Source organism: Gossypium hirsutum, chromosome A03, assembly GCF_007990345.1.
Source record: "Gossypium hirsutum isolate 1008001.06 chromosome A03, Gossypium_hirsutum_v2.1, whole genome shotgun sequence".
Taxonomy (NCBI): domain Eukaryota; kingdom Viridiplantae; phylum Streptophyta; class Magnoliopsida; order Malvales; family Malvaceae; genus Gossypium; species Gossypium hirsutum.
In genome coordinates this window covers 22,788,342-22,801,817 of record NC_053426.1, presented here as the reverse complement: position 1 = coordinate 22,801,817, position 13,476 = coordinate 22,788,342, and the positions used below count along the sequence as shown (strand labels likewise).

General features: G+C 38.2%; 1 non-coding gene across 1 annotated transcript; it reads left to right on the top strand.

Annotated features, from left to right (window-relative positions):
• The first annotated feature begins 4,792 nt into the window (after nt 1-4,792).
• On the top strand, nt 4,793-4,899 carry LOC121225537 (small nucleolar RNA R71). The gene has a single exon (XR_005923401.1). It is a non-coding gene; the product is annotated as a small nucleolar RNA R71 (small nucleolar RNA).
• The last annotated feature ends 8,577 nt before the right edge of the window (nt 4,900-13,476 follow it).

The following is a 13,476-nucleotide window of genomic DNA, read 5'->3' as shown; positions in this document are numbered from 1 at the left end:
TCCTTGGAATAATGAAAGTGAAAATTGTAGATATAGCTAATGATGTGCATGAGTCGGAGCTACTATTAAGAAAATAAACACAATTGTGAAGAGAATTAAAGGGTTACTTGATAATAGCCATAAAGATAAACATAGTTTAAAAGTATAAATGACAAGTCTTAAAATAACATCAAATAAAAATAAAAATAAAGCGAAAAGATAAAAAGATAAAAAATAAATGGACTCAAAAATCCTCGTCGGTAGATGGATCTTGAAGTGGTGGTGGTGGTGGAGGCGAGATGTTGAAGTGCTGGCAAATCTGCTGTAGAGTCACCTCGATGCTTTCGAACCTCACAAAACACTATTGCTCGAAACGAGTGAGTCACTCAGATATATCGGTCAAAGTGGTTGCAGGAGGTCGGTGACTCGGTGGTGGCGGTGGGTGTGGGTCCTCGTGAGGGGAAGGGACATCATCAGTAATGTCCTCTAGCTCATCCTGGTCATCAGTGTGAACGAGTCTGTACTGAGGGGGGTCGAATCCAAGATGTCGCTCTATCATCCTCGTGTAGAAATTCCCTGAGGAGACATCTGGCCTACTAGTGTGAGTGTTGATGACATCTGTAGAGTGTCGAAGAGGCCGAAGTGTCGAGCGAGGTGAGTCACGTAGGGGCCAAGGCAGATGGGCCCCCTCCTATGGCGGTCTGTCTGGTGGCAAAAAGCAAGGGCAATAAAGTATGCCAAATCAAATACATGACCAGTCGTCATACTCCATAAGAAGTAAGCATTAGTGGTGCTAATGACGCTGGTGCTCTCTCTCCTCCCAATCAGGGTATGAGCCAAGATAGTATGGATGTAGCATAGTATTGGAGGAAAAGAAGTCGCCTTTGAGTGACTTGCGTCATAGGGATTAGTACTTGCCGTAAGGTCGGTCCAACAGTAGGAGGGCCAGTGGTGTATGTGACGGTGAATATGTAGAAAAACCTCAGAAGCCATAAACTCCTCCGTGTAGAGGCCCAAAGTAGCTCCAAAATCTGGTACACTCATGTGTCTTACAAGTCCACCAAGTCTAAAAGTGATAGTACTGGCCTCGTCATGGGTATTCATCACATGCTGTAGATGGAAAGTAGTACAAAACTCCAAGATAAGCTCTGAATAGGTGGGCTCGATAATTGCAAAGAATCGATCCCACGGGGCAGTAGCGAGATGGAATCGAACAAGGTGGGCAAGTTGGACCTGCTCCAAGGCGACCCAATCAATACAACGGCCCACTCCTAATGGTTGTACTTGAAGAAGCTGAAACAAGTCGTCCTATAAGCCTGATGAAAATCGAAGCAGAGGGTGACAAGCTTTGGTTGAGGCGCTCGAAGAAGTTGTGCCAGGACCCTTCCGCTTTTTCGAAGTGGGGACTGCTACCTTTTATTTGTCTTGTGTGTTTGTCATTATAAGTCTGCCATAAAAAGATGAAATAAATTAAATGGATGAACCAATCATCATGTAGACATAATAGAACTTTGAGTGGAGTTACTAATGATAATATTAATTAAAATATTTCCTTCAGAAATGAATAAATAATACTAATAATTATCAGCAAAAAAGTGAATGGAAAAAGAATAACAAACATAAAGTTAACTAAGACAAACTATAGGCATAATACTATTGAAAGAAACTAAACACAAACAATATCAAGAATCCACTAAATCAGTCCAATAATTGAAGCAAGATTCAGTCCAAAAGTAGTGATTGAATAAACAAGAGGAAAATCTAGCAATTCGCATAAGGTTTGCTGTAAATCATTGAACCAACCAAGGGTGAATAAACTAAGAAAGCAAAAATAATAATCAATGGTCTAGTAATAAAGCTAAAAAGTAATCAACAATAAAGAAATAAGAAGAGTAATAAGAAATGAAGAAAAGAGAAGGGAAAAAAATAAAAACCAATGGGGGTGGTCGAAGTGGACATGGACAGTGGTAGATCGGGTGGGTTTGGGTGTTGCGGCCTGGCGGTCGTGTGACGAGGTGGTTGCAGTGGAGAGGGGAGCATGGCGGAGGGAAAGAATAAAGGGGGAGAAGAGGGGAAAAAAGAAAAAGAAAGGGAAAGAGGGAGAAAGAATGGGTGGGGGAAGGAGAAAAGAAAAGAAAGAGAAAGGGGAAGGGAAAAAAGAAAAAGGAAAGAGGAGTGTGGTCGTCGGTGGTTGGTCGGAGATGGAGTTGGAGGGAACTGCGGCAACGACTGGTTGGGAGGGTGTGAGGAGAAATAAGACAAAAGACAAATTAGGTTTTGGGGGTTAAATGGGACACAGTCGTGTGAGACCTATGTTGGGCCACACGGTCGTGTCACACGCCCGTGTAGCTCATGGTTAGCCTGTGTTCGTCGCGAAAATTAAATGCTCATTTGTCACATGGCCTGGGGCACGCACTTGTTGTCAGGCCGTGTGCTATGTCTTTCACTTTTCCCACACCTGTGTGGTAGCCCACACGCCCATGTGTCCAAAGGCACGACCATGTACCTCGCCTGTGTAGATTACTGGCTTGTTCAAAATTTGAAACTTTAAGCTCCAAGTTTCACATAGCCTAGGACACGCCTGTGTTTCCAGGTCGTGTACTTCCCACGGCCGTGTCATACGGCTATGTGGATTTATCGTAGACCATATGCACGTTAATTTTTGGGAAATTTCAGCCCTGTTTCCACACGGCCAAGGACATGCCTGTGTGCCCAGGCCGTGTGGGTCAATGTACTTGCATAAAAAACATGAAAAATAGATAAAATAGAAGGGTTGGTGATGTTAGTACTCAGGTTGCCTCCCGAGAAGCACTTATTTATAGTCTAAGCTCAACTCACATCATATTTGAACGATCATACTGGTTCAAGGAGTTGAAACTCCTCATTCCTGCTATCAATCTTATCAAAATAAGGTTTTAGACGAGTACTATTTACCTTAAAAGTGTTGAATTTGGAATGAGTTACCTCGACTGTACCGTATGGGAAAACATTGAGTACCGCTAAAGGGATTGGTCCATTAGATTCAAAAGTGGCAACACGAGGGTCTGCTTCATCTAACAGTACTTTCTTTCTGACCTTTTGTTGATTCAATTTACCTTTAAGTTTATCATGACACTGCTTTGGTTCATCGTTTATTCTCGGTTTCTCCTTAACTTTTGTTTGCCATTCATCTAGTTCCTTGATTTGTAATCTTCATTCCTCAAGAGTTGTTCGTGGCTCCATCACTTTATCCCTGGGGATTTCTTGCACAGAAGTTTGAGCCAAGATGTTATTCTCATGGAAAGAATTCGTAATATCATTTTGATCACTAGATAGTCTAACGGAATCACAAGCCTGAAGTTTAATCGTGTCATTACCTATAAGAAGCGTTAGTTCTCCTGTACCAACATCAACAATAGTTATAGCAGTTGCTAAAAATGGTCTACCCAGAATTAAGGGTACGTCACTGTCCTCATCCATGTCTAAGACAACAAAATTGACTAGGAATATAAATTTGTCAATTTTAACAAGCACATCTTCAACAATACCTTTAGGAAACCTAATAGTTTTATCTGCCAACTGTATACTCATCCTAGTTTGTTTGGGCTTCCCATGACCTAGTTGCTTAAACATTTTATAGGGCATGACGTTAATACTCGCCCCTAAGTTGACCAAAGCATTATTAACAACTAAACTACCAATTAAACAAGGAATAGTAAAACTCCCTCGATCCTTCAATTTACTGGGTAGTTAATTATGCAAAATAACCGAGCAAACTACATTCAACTCTACATGCGACGAATAATCTAACTTCTGTTTGTTTGCCAGAAGCTCCTTTAAAAATTTGACCGAGTTGGGAATCTGGGAAAGAGCTTCAATAAATGGTAAGTTATCATGTAACATTTGTAAAATATTAAGAAATTTACAGAATTGTTTGTCTGTGTGGTCTTTCATTGTCGCTTTAGGGTATGGCATACGAGGTGTGTATTCCCTGCTTATCGTTTTTTGTTTGTTCTGGCTTTCATCCACCTTATCTTGACTTACCACTGTTTCTTGCCTTGGTTATGGTTTAGGCTCAACTAACCCTTCTTCATATTGAATAGTAATTGCATGAAGTTGCACTTTTGGGTTAGTGTCGGTGTTGCTGGGCAAGCTACCTTGTGGTCTTTCTGAGATCAGCTTAGCTGACCTATTTGATTTTTGAGACCTTGAATCGATTTTTGCTAATTTTTAAGTGCTATTTTGGTGTTTTGGAAACGTGTTTCTGACACCGAGATGAATTTTGTTAGCATCGTCTCGAGGTTCGGCTTCTTTTCCTCCTGGTAAGGTGGTTGAAATCTTGGAGGGGTTGTGGTCTTTGATTGCCTTGACCACCCCAAGAGAAGTTGGGATGATTCTTCCAACTTGCATTATAAGTATTACTATATGGATTATTCTGTGGTCTAGAGTTGTTACCCATATAGTTGACTTATTCGTTCATAGTACTATGGTCGTAGGCTAGGCATTCTGGATTATTTATCCCTCCTCCATTTGTATCGCACTGCATCACTGGATGTACCTGCCCAGAAACACATAAACCATCAATCTTTTTATTTAAAAGTTCTACCTGGTTAGATAGCATAGTGACTGCATCTAGGTTGAAAACACCGACTGATTTTGTTGGCTTTGTTCTCATAACTTGCCACTGATAATTATTCTATGATATCTCTTCAATGAACTCATAAGCCTCCTCAGGTGTTTTGTTATTAAGGTTCCACCGGCCGCTGCATTGACCATCTGTCTAGTTGAAGGGTTCAAACCATTGTGGAAAGTTTGAACCTGTAGCCATAAAGGTAACCCATGGTGAGGGCACCTTCTCAACAAATCCTTGTATCTCTCCCATGCATCATATAGTGTTTCTAAATCCATCTCTACAAAAGAAGAGATATCATTCCTCAATTTAGCCGTTTTAACTGAAGAAAAATATTTGAGTAAAAATTTTTCGGTCAGTTGTTCCCAAATAGTGATTGACCCTCATGGTAATGAGTTCAACCATTGTTTAGCCTTATTCCTTAATGAAAAGGGAAACAACCGAAGACGAATGGCATCTTCAGAAATGCCATTGATCTTAAAGGTGTTACAGAATTCCAGAAAATTCGCTAAATGAGTGTTTGGATCCTCCCTGCAAACCATCAAACTGAACAAATTGTTGTATCATTTGAATTGTGTTAGGTTTCAGTTCAAAATTATTTACAGCAACAGCAAGTCTAACCATACTCTATTCAGTTCCTGTTAAATTGGGCTTAGCATAGTCGTACATAGTACATGGAGCAGGATCCTGATTTATTGGATTTGCGGCAACCACGAAAGGCAGTCGATTATTTTGATTTTCAACCATCTCCTCAGTATTAGTGGTGTCGTCCTCGTGCTCTTCCTCTATATACCTAAACTTCGCAATATTTCTCTACAATTTCTATGAGTTGTGCTTTCAATTGCACTGTTAAAAAGTAGAGGTCTTAACGGGTTTCTTCTAGTCATAAACTATAAAAACTTGCTAGAAGTAAATAAAAAAATTAATAATTAAAATAAAAACAAAATTAAATTGAAATAAAAATAAGAATGGCTAAAGTAATAAAAATTAAGTGTTCCTAATATATTAGTCCCCGGCAACGACGCTAAAAACTTGATAGTCGCTAAACTAACTAAAAATTCAACTAAGACAAGAGCACCTATCGAATAGCTATATAGTTACGATGAGACCGAAAATATCTATCCACAAGGACTAAAAGTACTAGTAATTACTAATCTTTTTATTATCTAGCCTAAGAATTAAAGGGATGTTTTTAAACTAAGATAAACTATCTAATTAACTAAGAACACGACAAAGATTAAAGTTGAAAAATACTTTTGGAAAACTGATGAAGAAGACAATACCCAAGGAAGAATTCACCTAGACTTTACTTATTACTTTTGAATTAGATGATTTATTCCGTAGAAATCCCTGATTTATGTTAATATCTCTCTTGAGACTAAAAACAACTGACCCTAGGTTGATTAATTGAAATCTCTTTCTAATTAAAACCCCTATTGTCACATTAATTCGATTTATAGATTCCCTTAATAGATTTGACTCTAATCCGGTAGATTTTTGTCGTCCTATGTTTAGGATTTTATGCAACTCAGCTTAATTACAGAAGATCTACTCTTAAACAGGGACTTTTGCTCCACTGAATAAGCACATCAGACTTGAATTAATATCCCGGAATATTAAAGCAAGGGTTAAAACTTATAACTAAGAATAAGAAAAGTATTTATCATATAATTCAAATAATAATAAGATATGTCTTAGGTTTCATCCCCCTTAGGTATTTAGGGAGTTTAGTTCATAATGATAGGGGAAAACATCTCAAAATTGGGAAAACAATAAAACATAAAGAAACCCAAAGAACTTCTAAGGAAATTGAATGGAGATATTCAGTCTTGAAGTAGATCCTGCTTCCGAGTTGATTCCAATGGCTATCCTCGAGTATTTTTGCTTTCTACTCTCCGTTCCCCCTTTGATCCTCTTCTAGGGTGCTTATATAGACTTTGGAATGCTTCAAAACCCTAAAAATTAGCCTTTTTTGAGTAGAATTAGACTGGGTTTGATAGTGACATGAATATGTGCCACACCCGTGTGAAGGTGCTCAAGCCGTGTGTAATTCTGAGTTGGTTTTTAGTCAACACGACCATGCCACATAGGTGTGTGGCCTGCCTGTATGTCTCACATGGGCGTGTGGTTTACCCGTTGAATGTGCCTAGGCCATGTGAAATACTGAGATAAGCCAATTTTGTCTTTTTTTGGCCCGTTTCTTGCTCTTTTCACCTTCTTATGCTCACCTAAGTATAAAACATGATTTTAAAGGATTAGTAGCATCAAATTCACTAAATATTATGATAATTCATCTAAAAATATGCGAAGCATGGGATGAAAATTTGTATATATTATGGTTTATCAATGGTCAAAAAAGTGTCAGCAGAGTTTCAAGAAGTTGAAGACATTGCTGATTGAAGCTCCAGTTCTAGTATTACCTGAGTCGGGAAAAGAGTTTGTGATCTACAACGATGCGTCCTTAAATGGATTGGGTTGTGTGCTTATGCAAAATGGCAAGGTGATAGCTTACGCTTCACGGTAGTTGAAGCCACAAGAGAAGAATTATCGGACACACGACTTAGAGCTTGCCACCATTTTTTTTGCCTTGAAACCTTGGAGGCATTATTTATATGGTGAGACTTATCGTATATTCACAGACCACAAGATTTTGAAATATTTAACGACTAAAAAAGAATTGAATCTGAGACAACAGAGATGGTTAGAATTAATTAAAGATTATGAGTTGATCATCGATTACCACCCGGGAAAAGCGAATGTGGTCGCCGACGCGTTAAGCTGAAAATCTTTGTTTGCATTGAGGGCCATGAACGCCTGATCGGCACTGTTTTATGATGGATCGCTCTTGGCAGAGCAAAAGGCTAGGCCAACATTTCTTCAGGAAATTTATGATGCTCAGACTAATGATAGTGACCTGCGAGCTAAAAGAACTCAATGTGAGTCGGACATCGAATTAGATTTTCAGATCGATTCTGATGGATGTTTGATGTTCAGAGACAGAGTATGTGTACCAAGGAAAGATGAAATTATTCAGAGAATTTTTCAAGAGGCACAAGATATCTGTTTGCCTATTCATCTTAGAAGTGCCAAAATGTACAATAATTTGAAGAAAATGTACTGGTGGAACGACATGAAAAGAGACATCCCTGAATTTGTATCGAAATGCTTGATATGTCAGGAAATCAAAGTTGAACATCAGGTACCTTCAAGTTTGTTACAGCTTGTGATGGTCCTGGAATGGAAGTAGGACAAAATTACTATGGACTTCGTGACACGATTATCATTGACCCCAAAAAAGAAAGATGTTATATGGGTTGTGGTGGATAAGCTGACAAAGTTGGCTCATTTTATCCCAGTAAGGACAAATTATTCACTTGATAAGTTGGCTGACTTGTATATATCAGAGATTGTGAGATTACACAGGGTACCGCTATCGATTTTTTCAGACAGAGACCCAAGATTCACTTCGAGATTCTAGAATAAGCTACAAGAAGCCTTGGGTACTAGGTTGAGCTTTAGTATATCTTTTCACCCGCAAACTGATGCTCAGTCTGAGCAGATGATACAAATTCTTGAGGATATGTTGCGATGTTGCATCCTCGAATTTTAGGGTAGTTGGGAAAAATACCTGCCATTGGTAGAGTTCGCCTACAACAACAACTTTCAAACGAGTTTGACAATGGCACCTTATGGGGCCTTGTATGGCAGAAAGTTTCGAACTCCATTGTATTGGACAGAACTCAAAGAGAGTCAAATTCACGGAATTGATCTGATTAGGGAAACTAAAGAAACGGTTAAAATGATACGTGACTGCTTAAAAGTGGCATCAGATTGGAAAAAGTCATATGATGATCTGAAAAGGAAAGAGGTCAAATTTCAAGTTGGAGATAGGGTATTTTTGAAAGTATCTCCATGGAAAAAGTATTGAGATTTGGCCTGAAAGGCAAACTGAGTCTGTGATTTATCGGACCATACGAGATCACTGAAAGAGTTGGACCGTTAGCATATCATTTAGCATTGCCACCAAGATAGTAAAAGATTCACGACGTGTTCCATGTATCTATGTTAAGGTGATATCGATCTGACCGCTCTTATGTGATTTCACCAACAGTGATTGAAACTAGGTCGGACATGACTTATGGTGAAGAACTGGTTAATATTTTGGCTCGTGAGGATAAACAGCTGAGAAATAAAGATGTGGCTTTAGTAAAAGTTTTATGGCATCGACATGGTGTGGAAGAGGCTACATGAGAGCCAAAAGAAACCATGAGAAGCCAATATCCGAACCTGTTTACTGGTAAGACTTTCGAGGACGAAAGTCCATTAGGGGAGAAATGTAACATCCCTAAATAGGGCCTAGTTGGAATAGTGGTTTCGGGACCACAAATTCGACGTTAAAATATTTGTTTTATGATTATTATGAGGCTTAGAATACGAAAATATGCATGTGTTAAAGTTTCATGAAGAAATTCTATGAGTAACATGTCCAATTGGAAAATAAAGACCAAATTGAATAAATTACAAAACTTGGATTCTAGAAGAAATTTTCATGAAATTGCTTTAGATTATTAATTAGAAGGTCTTAGAGAGAAATTTTCCCAATTTCTAAGTTTTTGGACAAAAATGGGCATGCTTGGAAAATTTTGGAAGTTTAGTAAGGAGGGGCATTTTGGTCATTTGGTAATAAAATCTGTGACAGCCCTAATTTGACCCTAGTCGGAATATGGTTTCGGGACCACAAAATCGAGTCATAAAATTTATTTAAAATTTAGTTGCATATCCTCTATGTGTATTAGTGCATGTGTGAAAATTTGATGTTTTAATTTAGACTTATGAATGTGAATTTTTCTTGGAAGGTCTTAGTTGAGAAACTTAGAAAATATGATAGGCAAATTGTAAGGACCAAATAACTACAATGTGTGAAAGCTTGGGTTTGCATGTCAAAATACCCAAAAATTCAATAAGTGGCCGGCCAAGTGGTGATGACCCTCCACTAAATTCAATTAATTATAATATTTGGTTAGAAAATGATTAAAATATTTAAAATAAAATAATTTAATAAGAAAAATAGATGAATAAAGAAGAAATTCAAGGAGAGAGAGTGTGTTCATCTCCTTCTTCCTCCAAAAACCAAAACCAAAGAAAAGAAAAAGGAAAATTCTCATTAAGGCAATTTGGCACTACTTCTTGCTAGTAGGAGCTCAAGAATCCAAAGGAGGGGAACCAAGCAAAGGCAAAGCAAAGAATATTGAGTAGTCGATGGGAATCATTCCATCCGACATAAGGTAAGTCCTTAAGCATTTTTGTAAGGTTGATTAGCTTGTATATAAATAATATTAGTGAATCATAAAAGAATTCCTTTTGTTAGGTATACTTTTGGGGTGATTTTCCTATTTATTGATGTAACCATATGTTCTATTTGAGTTAAGTAAATTGCCTTATCATAATGAGTTGACATATGGCACTATGTGTGCGGAATTAAGTGGCACTAGGTGTGCCGATTTGGATGTTGAAGCATGAGAGAAAATCCAATGCACTATGTGTGCGGTTTACTATGGCACTATGTGTGCGAGTGTAATTAGCACTATGTGTGCAAATACGGTTGATAATATAAAAGGTGCATGAAAGAACTAAGTGATAGAACTATTAACTAAAATATCGAATTTGAGACTTGTGATGTGTATGTATAAATTTACCTAGTGCATCATTGTTCCATGCTGTGAGGAAATGCATCTGAATCAATTGGGTTGTTTTGGTATTTGGTATGATTGTAGGACTTGGCATGAGATTGAACCGAAAATCTAAGAAATTATAGCATAGTTCGGTATGGATGGAGTAATTGATTTTGCATTATTTGTTTTCTCTTATGATCTTTTATTAATGGACGGTAGTGTAATGCTTATGACTTACTGAGTTATATACTCATTTGGTGTGTTTACTTGTTACTTAGTTAGGTTTCTTTGACCCATTTTGTGTGCTCGGGACCATCGTCGAAGTCATCACACCAGCTTGCAACTTTTTGGTACCTTCTTCTTAGTTGGTCTAAGAGAACATTTCGACATGTATAGGCTATTATGTTTTGTTTGAACTTTGATATGTATACTTTTAGCCATGCGAATATGGCTTAAATGTTAAGTTTGGATTTGGTCTTATGGGTGCTTAGTTATAAGTTTTAGTAAGTTTGGTCTTGATAATTTGGTTATGATTGATAGTGGTTTAAATTCGTTTTAGTTAAAGTGATCAGTACTACGAATGGATGATGTTTGTGGTAAGCATTTCATGCATTGAGAATGACTTTAATCTTAGGTTCGAATTCGGTTTTGGTTGAGTAATAGTCTAAGTCTATTTGATTATTATGCCGTATGTCATGGCTGATCATTTTTGGTGTTACACTTATGATATGGTTATTGAGTAGTATGGAAATGCTTGGTAATGATTAGCCATTGGAATGGCTAATCATGATCATATTTGGTGATATGTATGTCAAATTACTAGTTAATCCATGGAAAACCATGAAATAGGTAAAATTTACCATAAAATAGACTCAGACAGCAGTAGTGATGTGAATTTGAAAAATCACTAAAAATAGTAGAAATGAAATTAAATAATGAATAAATTATGTAATCGAAGCTTGATGAGTCTATTTTCATATGGAAGAAACGAAACGACTATATGAGTTATATTTTATGAGATGTTTAAATTTTTGTGAAATAGGGCCAGAGCGATTTCTGGATCCCCTGTTCTGACTTTGGAAATTCACCATAAATTTTACAAAGATAATTAGAAGTCATGCTTTATATGTACAGATTCATTATTGAGTCTAGTTTTATTAGAGACAAACGGCATAGGCATTGAAGCCCTGTACAGGGAGATATCTAATTCGTAATGCACAGAGGTCAGAGTAGTCGAACCCTAAAACATGGGAGACTTTAACTAATAAACTGTACTAATTAGCCTAACAAAAAATTTTACAAAAATTTTACTAGATAGATATATGAGCCTAGTTTCAGGAAAAATTTACGGAATTGGATTTCGAGTTTCAGAACTCGAGATATGATTTTTAAAGCGACTGTGATGCAGTTAGCCAGCTTGTCTAGAAAATTTTAAAACGAATTGTATGAGCCGTTTAAGTCTCGGGTTCGGGGTGTTACATTTCATTGGTATCAGAGCTATGGTTTAGTCGGTTCTAGGACTACCATAGCGCGTATGAGTCTAGCTATACATGCCTTAATGTTAGTATTTGATAGTGTGATGACTTCTGACGGTCGAAATTATTATTTTGATTAGTAAATGGAACCCAATCTAGAGAGAACCTTGGCGGATGACGTTGAAAGTGTAGCGGCTGCTCCTGCGCAAGGGACACCGCCTGTTGAACCTCAATCATCCGCGAATAATCAAGATGATGGGGCAAAACAAGCCTTCTTTACCATGATGAATGAGTGGGTCGCACAATATGCCCGAACTAACCCGGCTGCTCAACCATTTCTGAATTTAAATAATTCGCCGCAGGTGCCTATAATACCACCAGATACTAATCCTGTAAGGCCGATTAAACCTCCTGTGGATTTGATTAGGAAGCGCGGGGCCGAGGAATTCCGAGCCATAGCTACTGATGATGCTGAAAGGGCCGAGTTTTGGCTTGATAACACCATCCGGGTTTTTGATGAGCTGTCTTGCACACCTGATGAAGGTTTAAAGTGTGCCATATCTTTGTTACTAGACTCAGCCTACTATTGGTGGAGAACCTTGATTACTGTAGTCCCGAAGGAACGAGTTACTTGGGATTTCTTCTAGACGGAATTTCGAAAAAAGTATATTAGTCAACGGTTCGTTGATCAAAAGCTTAAAGAATTTTTGGAACTTAAGCAAGGTCGTATGACAGTATCTGAATACGAACGTGAGTTTGTAAGACTCAGTCGATATGCTCGAGAGTGTGTAGCTGATGAAATTGCTATGTGTAAAAGATTTGAATAAGGATTGAATGAAGATTTAAAGCTACTAGTGGGTATTTTAGAGATAAAAGAATTTGTAACACTAGTTGAACGAGCTTGCAAGGCAGAAGAACTTGGAAAGGAGAAAAAGAAGGCTGAATTTGAAGCTAGAGACTTTCGTAAAAGATTGGCGGGTAAAACTTCATTCTCGGCTATAAAGAAGTTCAGGGAAGATACTAATAAATTGAAGACGACTGCAGGAATTTCTATTAGAGAGCGACCATCAATGGACTCTCGAGCTACTTCGGTTGCTAGTGTGGGTAACAATCGCCAAGAAAAACCTGAATGTCCACAATGTGAAAGACGACACGTAGGTGGATGTTGGGGTAAGTCTACTAACAAGGCCTGTTACAGATGCGGTTCGAAGGATCACTTCATTAGAGATTGCACGGAACTTGATGAGAAAAATAAGATGCAAGGTGCAAGACCTAGTGGAACAACGACTAGAGGTAGGCCACCGAGAATTTCAGGAGGTAGGTGTGGTAGTCAGAGAGGGACTTCTGATACGGCTGTTTGATCTGAGACTCGTGCTCCTGCTAGAGCTTATGCCATCCGCGCACGAGAGGAGGCATCCTCCCCTGATGTTATCACTGGTACTTTCACTCTCTTTGATACTGATGTGATTGCATTGATTGACCCTGGCTCTACTCATTCATATGTATGTGAGACTTTAGCATCCAGTAAGACTCTACCTGTTGAGTCTACTGAGTTCGTAATTCGAGTGTCAAATCCCTTGGGTCGATATGTACTTGTTGACAAAGTGTGTAAGAAATGTCCTCTAATAATCCGAGATTCCTGTTTTCCGGCCGATTTGATGCTTTTACCGTTTGATGAATTTGATGTTATTCTCGGTATGGATTGGTTGATCGTGCATGATGCAGTGGTGAATTGCAAAAG